Source organism: Pinus tabuliformis, chromosome 4_2 (genome assembly GCF_031772625.1).
Source record: "Pinus tabuliformis cultivar Carrire ecotype Pingquan chromosome 4_2, CPIR1, whole genome shotgun sequence".
Classification (NCBI taxonomy): Eukaryota; Viridiplantae; Streptophyta; class Pinopsida; order Pinales; family Pinaceae; genus Pinus; species Pinus tabuliformis.
The window spans coordinates 105,315,970-105,329,254 of record NC_142304.1 but is presented as its reverse complement, the minus strand read 5'-3'; the positions used below and the strand labels follow the sequence as shown (position 1 = coordinate 105,329,254).

The 13,285-nt window shown below is 35.6% G+C and overlaps 1 pseudogene; it reads left to right on the top strand.

The window, feature by feature from the left end:
* The first annotated feature begins 6,957 nt into the window (after positions 1-6,957).
* LOC149168504 (leucine--tRNA ligase, cytoplasmic-like) overlaps positions 6,958-13,285 on the top strand; it is a 119,589-nt pseudogene continuing 113,261 nt past the window's right edge.

Genomic DNA, 13,285 nt, shown 5'->3' with positions numbered 1-13,285 from the left:
GACTGTGAACCAAAATATCATCAATATATACAACAATAAAGTCATATTTACCAAAGATATGATCCATTCTTCTTTGGAAGAATGCTGGAGCATTCTTCAAACCAAACGGAACTACTCTCCATTGGTAAAAATTGACAGGACATGCAAAAGCAGTTTTGTGTCGATATTCTTCTTTGATTTGTATCTGGTAATTACCAGATTTCATGTCGAACTTACTGAAGATCTTACTGTTCTGGATCTTCTGCATTATTGTTTCCTGGTGTGGCAGAGGATAGTTAAATCTCTTTGTAATTGCATTCAAAGGCTTATAATTAATAACCATTCTATCTTTTCCTCTAACTATTTCATAGTGATTTCTCACCAGGAAAGAAGAACAGGAATAATGTGAAGAACTCGACTCAATCAACTGAAGATTTAATAATTCTTCAATCTGCTTTCTTATTTCTCTTTCATCATTTGGAGTGCAGGGTATCAGTTTTCCTTTAACCCCGTTATCATGGAGAGTGATTATTTCTTGCTGGGGACTCTCGACACTCCAGAATGCTTGAGGATTCTTAGAACAACATTTCAGCAATTCATCAAAAATAGTCATTTGTTCAGGAGACCAATCAAGATTTCTATTTGCTTTTTGTTTTGACTGACACCTTTTCTCATAAATCTATAATACTTCTTGCCAGTCATGGGACTCATTTTGGGGTTTTTTTATCCCTGCCTTCTTCTGACTATTTTCTCTTCTAGCTTCGAAATTAGCCAGGGTCAATCTTGGAACTGAAATTGCCTTTTTCTTTATATTGAAGATTATTTTATCTTCACTGGTTGTAACATGAAATACAGAGTTAATAAATGGCATTCCAAGAAATAAACTTGCAGAGGCATCATAATGTTGAATTGTAGAAAATTTGACAATCCTCCCCCCAATTTTCAAAGAAACATTATCAACATAATGGGTAAGATTGACGGAGCCACCAATGGTCTCAGAAATCAAAATATTCTCTAAAGGCTTCCATAAACCTTTGAATAAGGAAGGGCGAGCCAAATTGTTGGAGCTGCCTATGTCTATGAAAGCATCCACAGCAATCCATTCTCCTTTGACGAGAACTTCAACAGGAATATATAGAAGATTGTTAGTTTTAACAATCTTTTTGAGGAATGAACTTTCGTTGGTATTAACAGATGTGGAACTAGGCAGAGATGAGGATGAGGTGGAAACTGTCTTTGGATACGGGTAGAAAGAATTCAATGTGGACTGTGGAGGCAGAGAATTTAAAACAGATAATGAATTCTTAGTACCTTGATCTCTAGAGGCAGAGGTTAGAGCAGAGACAGTATCGTTTCAAGAATCTTCAGATGTCTCATCTATGTATTGATCTAAGCTATATTCATCACTGTACTGCAATTCAGGTTCATTTTCAAATTCAGAACAATCATAGCAAATGTTCATTTTCTGACAAATATCGGGGACTGACTCAATATCGGACAAGGAAGCATTAGCTAAAATATATACATCTGACACTTCATCTTGGGAATCAACAATAGATCAGTTATCTACAAAAGCTTCAATTTCTATACATGCTTCCAACTTGTTCGAAGAGTTTTTTGGACATTTTCGAGCAAAGTGACCTTCTTGCTTGCATATAAAACATGCATTGTCTCTCTTTGGTTGCCTACGTTTTTTCAAATATTTGAACTTTCTGAATGGTCTTCTAGGGTTAGCTACTCTCTTGGGTCTTAACTTACCATACCTTTTGGATTTTCTCTTTTTAAATGGTGTCCATGGGAGTACAGAACGACATACATCAAGACCAGGAGAAAAGTCTTGGGCTTTCTTCTGCCAACAAAGATATTTAACCTTTTCTTGACACCTGAATAAGAGATCTATCCAGTAAGTTTGGTCGATCTTTTTGCCTTGGACTTCTAGATCTTTCATGATCATATCACCTAAATTTCCAGGCAGTTTTGACAAGAAGGAAATCTTTTGAGTAGAATCATTGGTAAGATTAGCTTTATAAATCTTTGCCATATAATCATTACCAAATTGTTCTAAAAATTTTAGATCCTTTAATTCCATTCTTGTTAAATCTGTTATAATTTATTTCCTTTCATCAGCTAGTTCAGGAACAAACTGAGTTTTGAGTAGCAATTCTAATGTAGCTAATCCTGCCATAGCTACATTCATTTCTTCTTCTTCTAATGGTCCCAACCACCAGTCATGGACAATTTTGGCCATTCTTTTTTCTGCTAGGGCAAATATAGAAATATTATCTAATCTAGAGAAAACTTGCATCTGATAAAGGGAACCAATCCAAATTTGAAGAGACTCGGCTGGATTTGTAGATTTTTTTAAATCAAGAACATATCCAGCGGAATTGGCTGCAAACAGATCTTCTTCAACCCTTGGGTATTTATGGACTTCTCTAAGTACATTAGACTTTTGGAGAGATGGCAAAATGAAGGATGGAAATTTAGAGGCAGCATTTTCTAAAGTGGCTATTTCACTTTTTGGCTTTTGAAAATTGAGAGAATTTACTGGCTCTAATCTCCTTTCAGCTTGAGAACTGGACTCAGCTTCATTTCCTTCCTATTTTTCATCTATATCCTAGTAGTTAGGGGCATCCATGGATGTAGAGAATTTAGGAGTTTTGGATTCTCTCCTTTTCTTTTCTTTTCTTGTCTCTTCTATTTGGCTTCTCTCCTATGTTTTTCTTCTTACTTTTCATCATGGAGAAGCTTAAGATTAGCCAAAATCAACTCACCCTGAGATCCTAGATCATCAAGGACTTCTTCTGCATGTGCACACCATGTTGTAAGGTAATTACCTAGGTAGTAAGTCTGATCTAACTCATTGGTGTTTTGTGCATTATGCTCTATGAGAGGAGCATAATCAGCTCGAGTTGTTGGCTATTTGGATGTAGAAGAGGTAGTGCAAAACTTTGTCTTAGGGGGCATTTCCCACCTTTTAGAAAACGACAGTTGGCATACTGCCATTCTTCAACAGGATGATATTGGGTATGAGAAATATGACGCATTTTATTTACAGCTAAAAAGGGTTTTGATTCTGGTATATACAATTCATTCGGGGACAACTGTGGCTCAGAAAGACTAACTTCTTCGAGTGGGGGTAACTCAACACTTCTAGAAGACGATGCTTCAGTTGGAGGTATAGGAATTACAAAACAACGAGGCCTGAAAATGGGTCGAGGAATCTCTATTTTTTTGGGAATTATCTTGACTTGACCATTATCAATAGAGACTCGTTTAATCTTCGACTCAAGCTTTTTTTCATCTGTAAGTGACTTGTATTGAAAATACCAATTTCTTGGAAATTCATTCGGATCATATAAAACACCTTCAACTTGTGCATTGGACAGACCAACAGTAACACAATCTTTTAAAACAGGTTGTTTCAATTTAGGATGAGTTGTGTTTGTTAACTAGAAAGAAGCTTGAACTAATGTAGAAAGATACTCACTATCTTCTATCATTTTGAGACCTTGAACTCCCACTTAGAGTTTCCAACAATCTTTAAGATGGAAATCATTCAAACTGATAGAGTAATCAGGAAATATTGTACCATATTGACATCCAGTGGAAAGATTTCCCATAATAGTTCCTATTCGTGCATTGTCATAAGTTTGATGACAGGTATCAAAGAGTTCAACAATACAGGGGGTATTTAAGCCATGTTGGAACAGAGGGGCAAGAACAATTCTTATACCACCAAAATGAAGATAAGCATACTTCTGATCCTTAACATATTGTCGAATTTTTTTAATTTCATCATCAGAGGATAAATTCAGAGCAATTATTTGAAATGCGGGACCAAAAATTTTGATAGTAACTTCTACCTCTTTCAGAAAATATTTTCGTTTGAAGAAAAAAGATAGAGGCATTTTATAGACATCAGTAGCATGAAGAATAGGAGGATTCCAATTCTGAGGATTTTCAATGGCTTCATGAGTTTCATTAGTGTCTATGTCAGATTCAAGAGAGCGAGCAGAAACTTACTTACTTGAGCCCTTATTGTTTGTAAAATGGACTCAGTAACTTACTTGAACCTCTAAAGACTATGCTGAAATTCCTCACACCAACTCGAGAAATACGAGGACACGCGACTCCTTCGCTCCTTCATCTCACTTTACAGTCTTGACCACAGGTGATCTTACAATGAACTGTCCTCAGACAGGCCGCCCAACAGGCTTCATAATTAATTCAAATAAAAATATTACATACCAAGTTATGCTTCAGAGTAGAGCGAACTAGTCTCTGGTCTCTTAAAGCACAGGATAGAAACACTCTTTCACACACTCATATACACACTCACACTCTTGATGATCATTTACATATGAACACACTCTTACTTATAATACCTAAAAGCGTATGATAATTATAGAGGGTCCTTTTCAGACATTACTTAGTCCAGACGGTGTCTACTCAATATTCTCCAGTACAATAATTAAAAAGAAAATGCACTACCAGGGTCCCATCGAACTTTGGTCACTATCATAACCTGAACAGGGATCATGTTCTTCGGATGAAGAAGAAGGAAGCTTTTGATTTAACCAAGATTGATTTAGCCATTTCAAATATTCGTCCTCCCATGTGGGGTCATGTTGTTCTTGAGCATCTTGGTACATATCTACAAACACAGTTTCCTTTTCCTCGGATACCTTCTCTTTTCCTTTTGTCATTACTGTAGAAGATTCCCCTTTTAGTGGTGCCCGTGAAGTTTGTCCTGTGTCAAACTTTATCATATTTGTCGTGACATAAAGATTCTTTTGTGGAAAGACGTATTCATTATCGGCTTTAGCCCACCTGTTAACATAGGAAAATGGGTCTATCTCTATGTCAAGGAAAGAATCCTTTTTACTTTTTTGGAAATCAGGTTTTGTTTGAATTGAAATTTCCACTCCATCTAATAATTCCCATTTGAAAATTTGGAACATGCTGGCAGAGTGTTCGATGGCGCATTGGACCGACAACTTGCAGTTATGATTGATATTTTCTTGTTGTTGCCAACATAATTCAAAAATATCGGATGAACATACTTTAGTTGACAATAATAAATTTATCAAGCAAACTACATCATCACTCCAATTTCCGGCCACAACACTAATAGTAATTAAGGCCTTCTGATTAATCAACAATTTAATTACTCCAAATCTTCCTTGAAGCCTTTCCAATGCTCTGATCATTGACAATTTTTCAGGCAGCCTGAGGGTGTGGAATTCCTTGAGCCAAAGCGTAATTTTCTTGATTTCTTCTTGATTGTTGGCTATCACGGATGCAACAACTCTATTAGGGCCATATAACTATGCAAAAGGATTTGGTACAATGGGATTTCTAAATCCCATGGTGTAGAGAAATTTCTCAAATATTGTAATGTTCTTTCAACACATTGAGAGGCTCTAGTTTGTGGCTTCTTTTGACAGCGGCCTTCTCTTATTTCCCAATCTGCAAATGGTTCAAACAGTTCATATTGGGGAAATGAATCTGTACCTGCAAAGTTTTCATCATTTCTTTGTAGAAATGCAGCTTCAAGTTCTTCAAAGAGATCAGGAATTCTTAAAGACTTTAAAAATCTTCCCACTCTTTCAGTCATATTAATTTCTTCTAAATCTAACATTTTAGCATATGTGTAAACAACAAAAGAGAAATCTATTCCTCCAATTATCCGATAATAATTCAGATTTTTCAGAACCTTGATCATGGCTTCAGTGTATTCTTTGTTCCAGTAGTCATCAAGAGTCTTAAAATATAATTTTACTTTCATATTAGGTAGAGGATATATCTTTACCAACTCTTCATCTAGACCCAACAAAACACCAACACTTTTGGACTGCCAGGCTTGACATCTCTATATCCAGTGATTCCTTCTAAGTCTCAGCCCAACAATCTTTTTGATTTCATCAACAATGTCGCCAAGAATTATTTCAAGAATCTGAAATCTTTTGACAAATGTTTCAAAATTATCATTTGCAGGAGTCTTACCATGGAGAATAAAAATATCAGTTCTTTGTCGGTGAACATGGACTTTGTTCATTTCTCTGGTAAGAGAATCAACCAAATAATTGGAGTTACCTGGAACCCATTCAACATCAAAATCATACATTTGAAACCAAATTTGCCCTGCCAGGAGTCGTCCTCTTGCGAGTTGTTTTGAAATTTTTGCTGACAAGAAATATTTGAAGTTCATCGAATACGTTCTTATCAGGAACTTGGCAGGGGCTAAATATAACTCAACTTTTTGTATGCCATTAAAAATGGAAAGAGTTTCTTTTTCTGCTGGAAAATAATTTTCTGGTGAATTAAAAATTCTCCAGATGCATAAGCACATAAAGTATCTTCCTTTTCTCCCATTCTTTCAAAAAGGACTGTTGCCCAAAAATTATTAGAGGCATCAGTCTGAAGGATGAGGAATCCATTACCTGGAGATTTAAGCTCAGGGATATGTTGACATTCAACGTTTAGCAATTGAACTACTTCTGTGTCTTCTGGTGACAGCAACAGTTCAATTGTTAAAAGCTGAATGTAAACATCTCCCTAAGATTAAACCTCCAGGTAATGGATTCCTCAACCTTCAAAATGATGCCTCTGATAATTTTTGGGCAGCAGTCCTTTTTGAAAGAAAGGGAGAAAAGGAAAAAACTTTATGTGCTTATGCATCTGGAGAATTTTTTATTCACCAGGAAAATTATTTTCCAGCAGAAAAAGAAACTCTTGCCATTTTTAATGGCATACAGAAATTTGAGTTATATTTAGCCCCTACCAAGTTCCTGATAAGAATAGATTCAATGAACTTAAAATAGTTCTTGTTAGCAAACATTTCAAAACAACTCGCAAGAGGATGACTCTTGGCATGGAAAATTTGGTTTCAAATGTATGATTTTGATGTTGAATGGGTTCCAGGTAACTCCAATTATTTGGCTGATTCTCTTACTAGAGAAATGAAAAAAGTCGATGTTCACCGACAAAGAACTGATATTTAGTAAGACTCCTGCAGATGATAATTTTGAAACATTTGTCAAAAGATTTCAGATTCTAGAATTAATTCTTGGCGACATTGTTGATGAAATCAAAAAGATTGTTGGGCTGAGACTTAGAAGGAATCAGTGGATACAGAGATGTCAAGCCTGGCAGTCCAAAAATGTTGGTGTTTTGTTGGGTCTAGATGAAGAGTTGGTAAAGGTATATCCTCTACCTAATATGAAAGCAAAATTATATTTTAAGACTCTTGATGACTACTGGACCAAAGAATTCACTGAAGCCATGATCAAGGTTCTGCAAACTCTGAATTATTATCAGATAATTGGAGGAATAGATTTCTCTTTTGATGTTTACACATCTGCTAAAATGTTAGATTTAGAAGAAATTAATATGACTGAAAGAGTGGGAAGATTTTTAAAGTCTTTAAGAATTCTTGATCTCTTTGAAGAACTTGAAGCTGCATTTCTACAAAGAAATGATGAAAACTTTGCAGGTATAGATTCATTTCCACAATATGAACTGTTTGAGCCATTTTCAGACTAGGAAATAAGAGAAGGCCACTGTCAAAAGAAGCCACAAACTAGAGCCTCTCAATGTGTTGAAAGAACATTACAATATTTGAGAACTTTCTCTACACCATGGGATTATCAAAGTATGGAATTTAGAAATCCCATTGTACCAAATCCTTTTGCACAGTTGTATGGCCCTGACAGAGTTGATGCATTCATGATAGCCAACAATCAAGAAGAAATCAAGAAAATTACGGTTTGGCTCAAGGAATTCCACACCCTCAGGCTGCCTGAAAAATTGTTGATGATCAGAACATTGGAAAGGCTTCAAGGAAAATTTGGAGTAATTAAATTGTTGATTAATCAAAAGGCCTTAATTACTATTAGTGTTATGGCCAGAAATTGGAGTGATGATGTAGTTTGTTTGATAAATCTATTATTATCAACTAAAGTATGTTCATCCGTGATTTTTGAATTAGGTTGGCAGCAACAAGAAAATATCAATCATAACTGCAAGTTGTGGGTCCAATGTGCCATCGAACGCTCTATCATAATTTTCCAAATTTTCAAATGGGAATAATTAGATGGAGTGGAAATGTCAGTTCAAACAATGCCTGATTTCCAAAAAAGTAAAACGGATTCCTTCCTTGACATAGAGAGAGACCCATTTTCCTATGTTAACAGGTCGACTAAATTTGATAATGAATACGTCTTTCCACAAAAAATCTTTATGTCACGACAAATATGATAAATTTTGACACAAGACAAACTTCATGGGCACCACTAAAAGGGGAATCTTCTACAGTCATGACAAAAGGAAAAGAGAAGGTATTCGAGGAAAAGGAAACTGTGTTTGTAGATATGTACCAAGATGATCAAGAAAAACATGACCCCACATGGGAGGACGAATATTTGAAATTGCTAAATCAATCTTGGTTAAATCAAAAGCTTCCTTATTCTTGATCCGAAGAACATGATCCCGGTTCAGATTATGATAGTGACTGAAGTCCGATGGGACCTTAGTAGTGCGTTTTCTTTTTAATTATTGTACTCAAGAATATTGATTAGACACTGTCTAGACTAAGTAATGTCTGACAAGGACCCTCAATAATTCTCATATGCTTTTAGGTATTATAAGTAAGAGTGTGTTCATATGTAAATGATCATCGAGAGTGTGAGTGTGTGAAAGAGTGTTTGTATCCTGTGCTTTAAGAGACCAGAGACTAGTTCGCTCTACTCTGAAGCATAATGTAATATCTTCATTTGAATTAATTCTGAAGCCTGCTGGGCCACCTATCTGAGGACAGTTCATTTTACGATCACCTGTGGTCAAGACTGTAAATCGAGTTGAAGGAGCGAAGGAGTCACGTGTCCTCACATTTCTTGAGTTGGTGTGAGGAATTTCAGCATACTCTTCAGAGGTTCAAGTAAGTTACTGAGTCCATTTTACAAACAATAAGGGCTCAAGTAAGTAAGTTTCTGCTCGCTCTCTTGAATCTGACATAGACACTAATGAAACTCATGAAGCCATTGAAAATCCTCAGAATTGGAATCCTCCTATTCTTCATGCTACTGATGTCTATAAAATGCCTCTATCTTTTGTCTTCAAATGAAAATCGTTTCTGAAAGAGGTAGAAGTTACTATCAAAATTTTTGGTCCCGCAGTTCAAATAATTTCTCTAAATTTATTCGCTGATGATGAAATTAAAAAATTTCGACAATATGTTAAGGATTAGAAGTATGCTTATCTTCATTTTGGTGGTATAAGAATTGGTCTTGCCTCTCTATTCTGACATGGCTTAAATACCCCATGTATTGTTGAACTCTTTGATACCTGTCATCAAACTTATGACAATGCACGAATAGGAACTATTATGGGAAATATTTCCACTGGATGTCAATATGGTACAACATTTCCTGATTACTCTATCAGTTTGAATGATGTCCATCTTAAAGATTGTTGGAAACTCTTAGTGGGAGTTCAAGGTCTCAAAATGATAGAAGATAGTGAGTAGCTTTCTACATTAGTTCAAGCTTCTTTCTAGTTAACCAACATGGCTCATCCTAAATTGAAACAATCTGTTTTAAAATATTGTGTCACTGTTGGTCTATCCAATGCACAAGTTGAAGGTATTTTATAGGATCCGAATGAATTGCGAAGCAATTGGTATTTTCAATACAAGTCACTTACAGATGACAAAAAGCATGAGTCTAAGATTAAACGAGTCTCTATTGATAATGGTCAAGTCAAGCTAATTCCCAAAAAATTAGAGATTCCTCAACCCATTGTCAGGCCTTGTCGTTTTGTAATTCCTGTACCTCCAACTGAAGCATCATCTTCTATAAGCATTGAGTTACCCCCACTCGAAGAAGTTAGTCTTTTTGAACCACAATTGTTCCCGATCGAATTGTATATACCAAAATCAAAACCCTTTTTAGCTGTAAATAAAATGTATCATATTTCTCATACCCAATATCCTCCTGTTGAAGAATGGCAGTATGCCAACCGTCGTTTCGTAAAAGGTGGGAAATGGCCGCATAGGACAATGTTTAACACTACCTCTTCTACATCCAAACAGTCAGCAACTCAAGCTAATTGTGCTCCTCTCATAGAGCATAATGCACAAAACACCAATGAGTTAGATCAAACTTACCAAATAGGTAATTACCTTACAACATGGTGTGCACATGCAGAAGAAGTCCTTGATGATCTAGGATCTCAGAGTGAGTTGATTTTGGCTAATCTTAAGCTTCTCCATGATGAACAGCAAGAAGAAAAACACAGGAGAGAAGCCAAACAGAAGAAAAAAGAAAAGAAAAGGAGAGAATCCAAAACTCCTAAATTCTCTATATCCATGGATGCCCCTAACTACTGGGATATAGATGAAAAACAGGAAGGAAGTGAAGCTGAGTCCAGTTCTCAAGCTGAAAGGAGATTAGAGCCAGTAAAGTCTATCAATTTTCAAAAGCCAAAAAGTGAAATAGCCACTTTAGAAAATGTTGCCTCTAAATTTCCATCCTTCATTTTTCCATCTCTCCAAAAAGCCAATGTACTTAGAGAAGTCCATAAATACCCAAGGGTTGAAGAAGACCTGTTTTCCGCCAATTCCATTGGATATGTTCTTGATTTAGACAAATCTACAAATCCAGTCAAGTCTATTCGAATTTGGAATGGTGCCCTTTATCAGATGCAAGTTGTCTCCAGATTAGATAGTATTTCTATATTTTCCCTAGCAGAAAAAAGAATGGTCAGAATTGCCCATGACTGGTGGATGGGACCATCAGAAGAAGAAAGAATGAATGTAGTTGCAACAGGATTGGCTACATTAGAATTGCTACTTAAAACTCAGTTTGTTCCTAAACCAGCTGATGAAAGGAAACAAACTATAACAGATTTAACAAGAATGGAACTAAAGGATCTGAAATTTTTAGAATAGTTTGGGAATGATTATATGGAAAAGATTTATAAAGCTAATCTTCCCAATGATTCTACTCAAAAGATTTCCTTCTGATAAAAAATGCCTGGAAATTTAGGTGATATGATCATGAAAGATCTAGAAGTCAAAGACAAAAAGATCGATCAAACTTACTGGATAGATCTCTTATTTAGGTGTCAAGAAAAGGTTAAATATCTTTGTTGGCAGAAGAAAGCCCAATACTTTTCTCTTGGTCTTGATGTATGTCATTCTGTACTCGCATGGACACCATTTAAAAATAGAAAATCCAAAAGGTATGGCAAGTTTAGACCCAAGAGAGTAGCTAACCCTAGAAGACCATTCAGAAAGTTCAAATATTTAAAAAAATGCAGGCAACCAAAGAGAGACAATGCATGTTTTATATGCAAGCAAGAATGTCACTTTGCTCGAAAATGTCTGAAAAGCTCTTCGAACAAGTTGAAAGAATGTATAGAAATTGAAGATTTTGCAGATAACTTCCCTATTGTTGATTCCCAAGATGAAGTGTTAGATGTATATATTTTAACTGATGCTTCCTTGTCCGATACTAAGTTAGTCCCCGATATTTTTCAGAAAATGAACATTTTCTATGATTGTTTTGAATCCGAAAATGAACCTGAATTGCACTATAGTGATGAATATAGCTCAGATGAATACACAGATGAGACATCTGGAGATTTTTCAGACAATATTGTCTCTGCTCTAACCTCTGTTTCTACAAATCAAGGTACTAAGAATTCAATATCCGTTTTAAATTCTCTGCCTCCTCAGTCCACATTGAATTCTTTCTTCCCTTATACAAAGATAGTTTCCCCCTCATCCTCATCTCTGCCTAGTTCCACATCCATTAATACTGATGAAATTTCATTCCTCAGAAAGATTGTTAAAACTAACAATCTTCTATATATTCCTATTGAAGTTCTTGTCAAAGGAGAATGGATGGTTGTGGATGCTTTCATATACATAGGCAGCTCCAACAATTTGGCTCGCCCTTCCTTATTGAAAGGTTTATGGAAGCCTTTATAGAATATTTTGATTTATGAGACCATTGGTGGCTCCATCAATCTTACCCATTATGTTGATAATGTTTCTTTGAAAATTGGGGAGAGTATTGTCAAATTTTCTGCAATTCAACATTATGATGCCTCTACAATTTTGTTTCTTGGAATGCCATTTATTAACTCTATATTGCCTGTTATAATCAGTGAAGATAAAATAATCTTCAATATAAATAAAAATGCAATTTCAGTTCCAAGATTGACCCTGGCTAATTCCGAAGCTAGAAGAGAAAATAGTTAGAAGAAGGCAGGGATCAAAAAACCCCAAAATGAGTCCCATGACTGGCAAGAAGTATTGCAGATTTATGAGAAAAGGTGTCAGTCAAAACAAAAAGCAAATAGAAATCCTAATTGGTCTCCTAAACAAATGACTATTTTTGATGAATTGTTGAAATGTTGTTCTGAGAATCCTCAAGCATTCTGGAGTGTCGAGAGTCCCCAAAAAGAAATAATTACTCTCCGTGATAACGGGGTTAAAGGCAAACTGATACCCTGCACTCCAAATGATGAAAGAGAAATAAGAAAGTAGATTGAAGAATTATTAAATCTTCAGTTGATTGAACCGAGTTCTTCACATTATTCCTATTCTGCTTTCCTCATGAGATATCACTCTGAAATAGTCAGAGGAAAAGATAGAATGGTTATTAATTATAAGCCTTTGAAGGCAATTACAAAGATCTTTAACTATCCTCTGCCACACCAGGAAACAATAATGAAGAAGATCTAGAACAGTAAGATCTTCAGTAAGTTCGACATGGGATCTGGTTATTACCAGATACAAATAAAAGAAGAAGATCGACACAAAACTGCTTTTACATGTCCTGCCGGTTTTTACCAATGGAGAGTAGTTCTGTTTGGTTTGAAGAATGCTCTAGCATTCTTCCAAAGAAGAATGGATCATATCTTTGGTAAATATGACTTTATTGTTGTATATATTGATGATATTTTGGTTCACAGTCAAGATCTTGAGTCACATCTGAAGCATTTACAGATATTCCTTGAAGAAGCAAAACAACATGGTATTGTTTTGTCAGAGAAGAAAATGCTTCTGTTTCAAGATAGTATTCATTTTTAAGGTATTCATGTTATAAATGGAAAAGTTCAGATGTAGCCCCATGTGTTTAAAAAGCTATCTGAATTTCCTGATCAATTGCAAGATGTCAAAATGATTCAGCGTTTTCTAGGAATACTCAATTATGTGCATAAATATATTCCTAGACTTTCCGAAAAATTGCTCCAATTCGCAAGCATTTGCATTCTGGATGGTCACCAGAAGCCA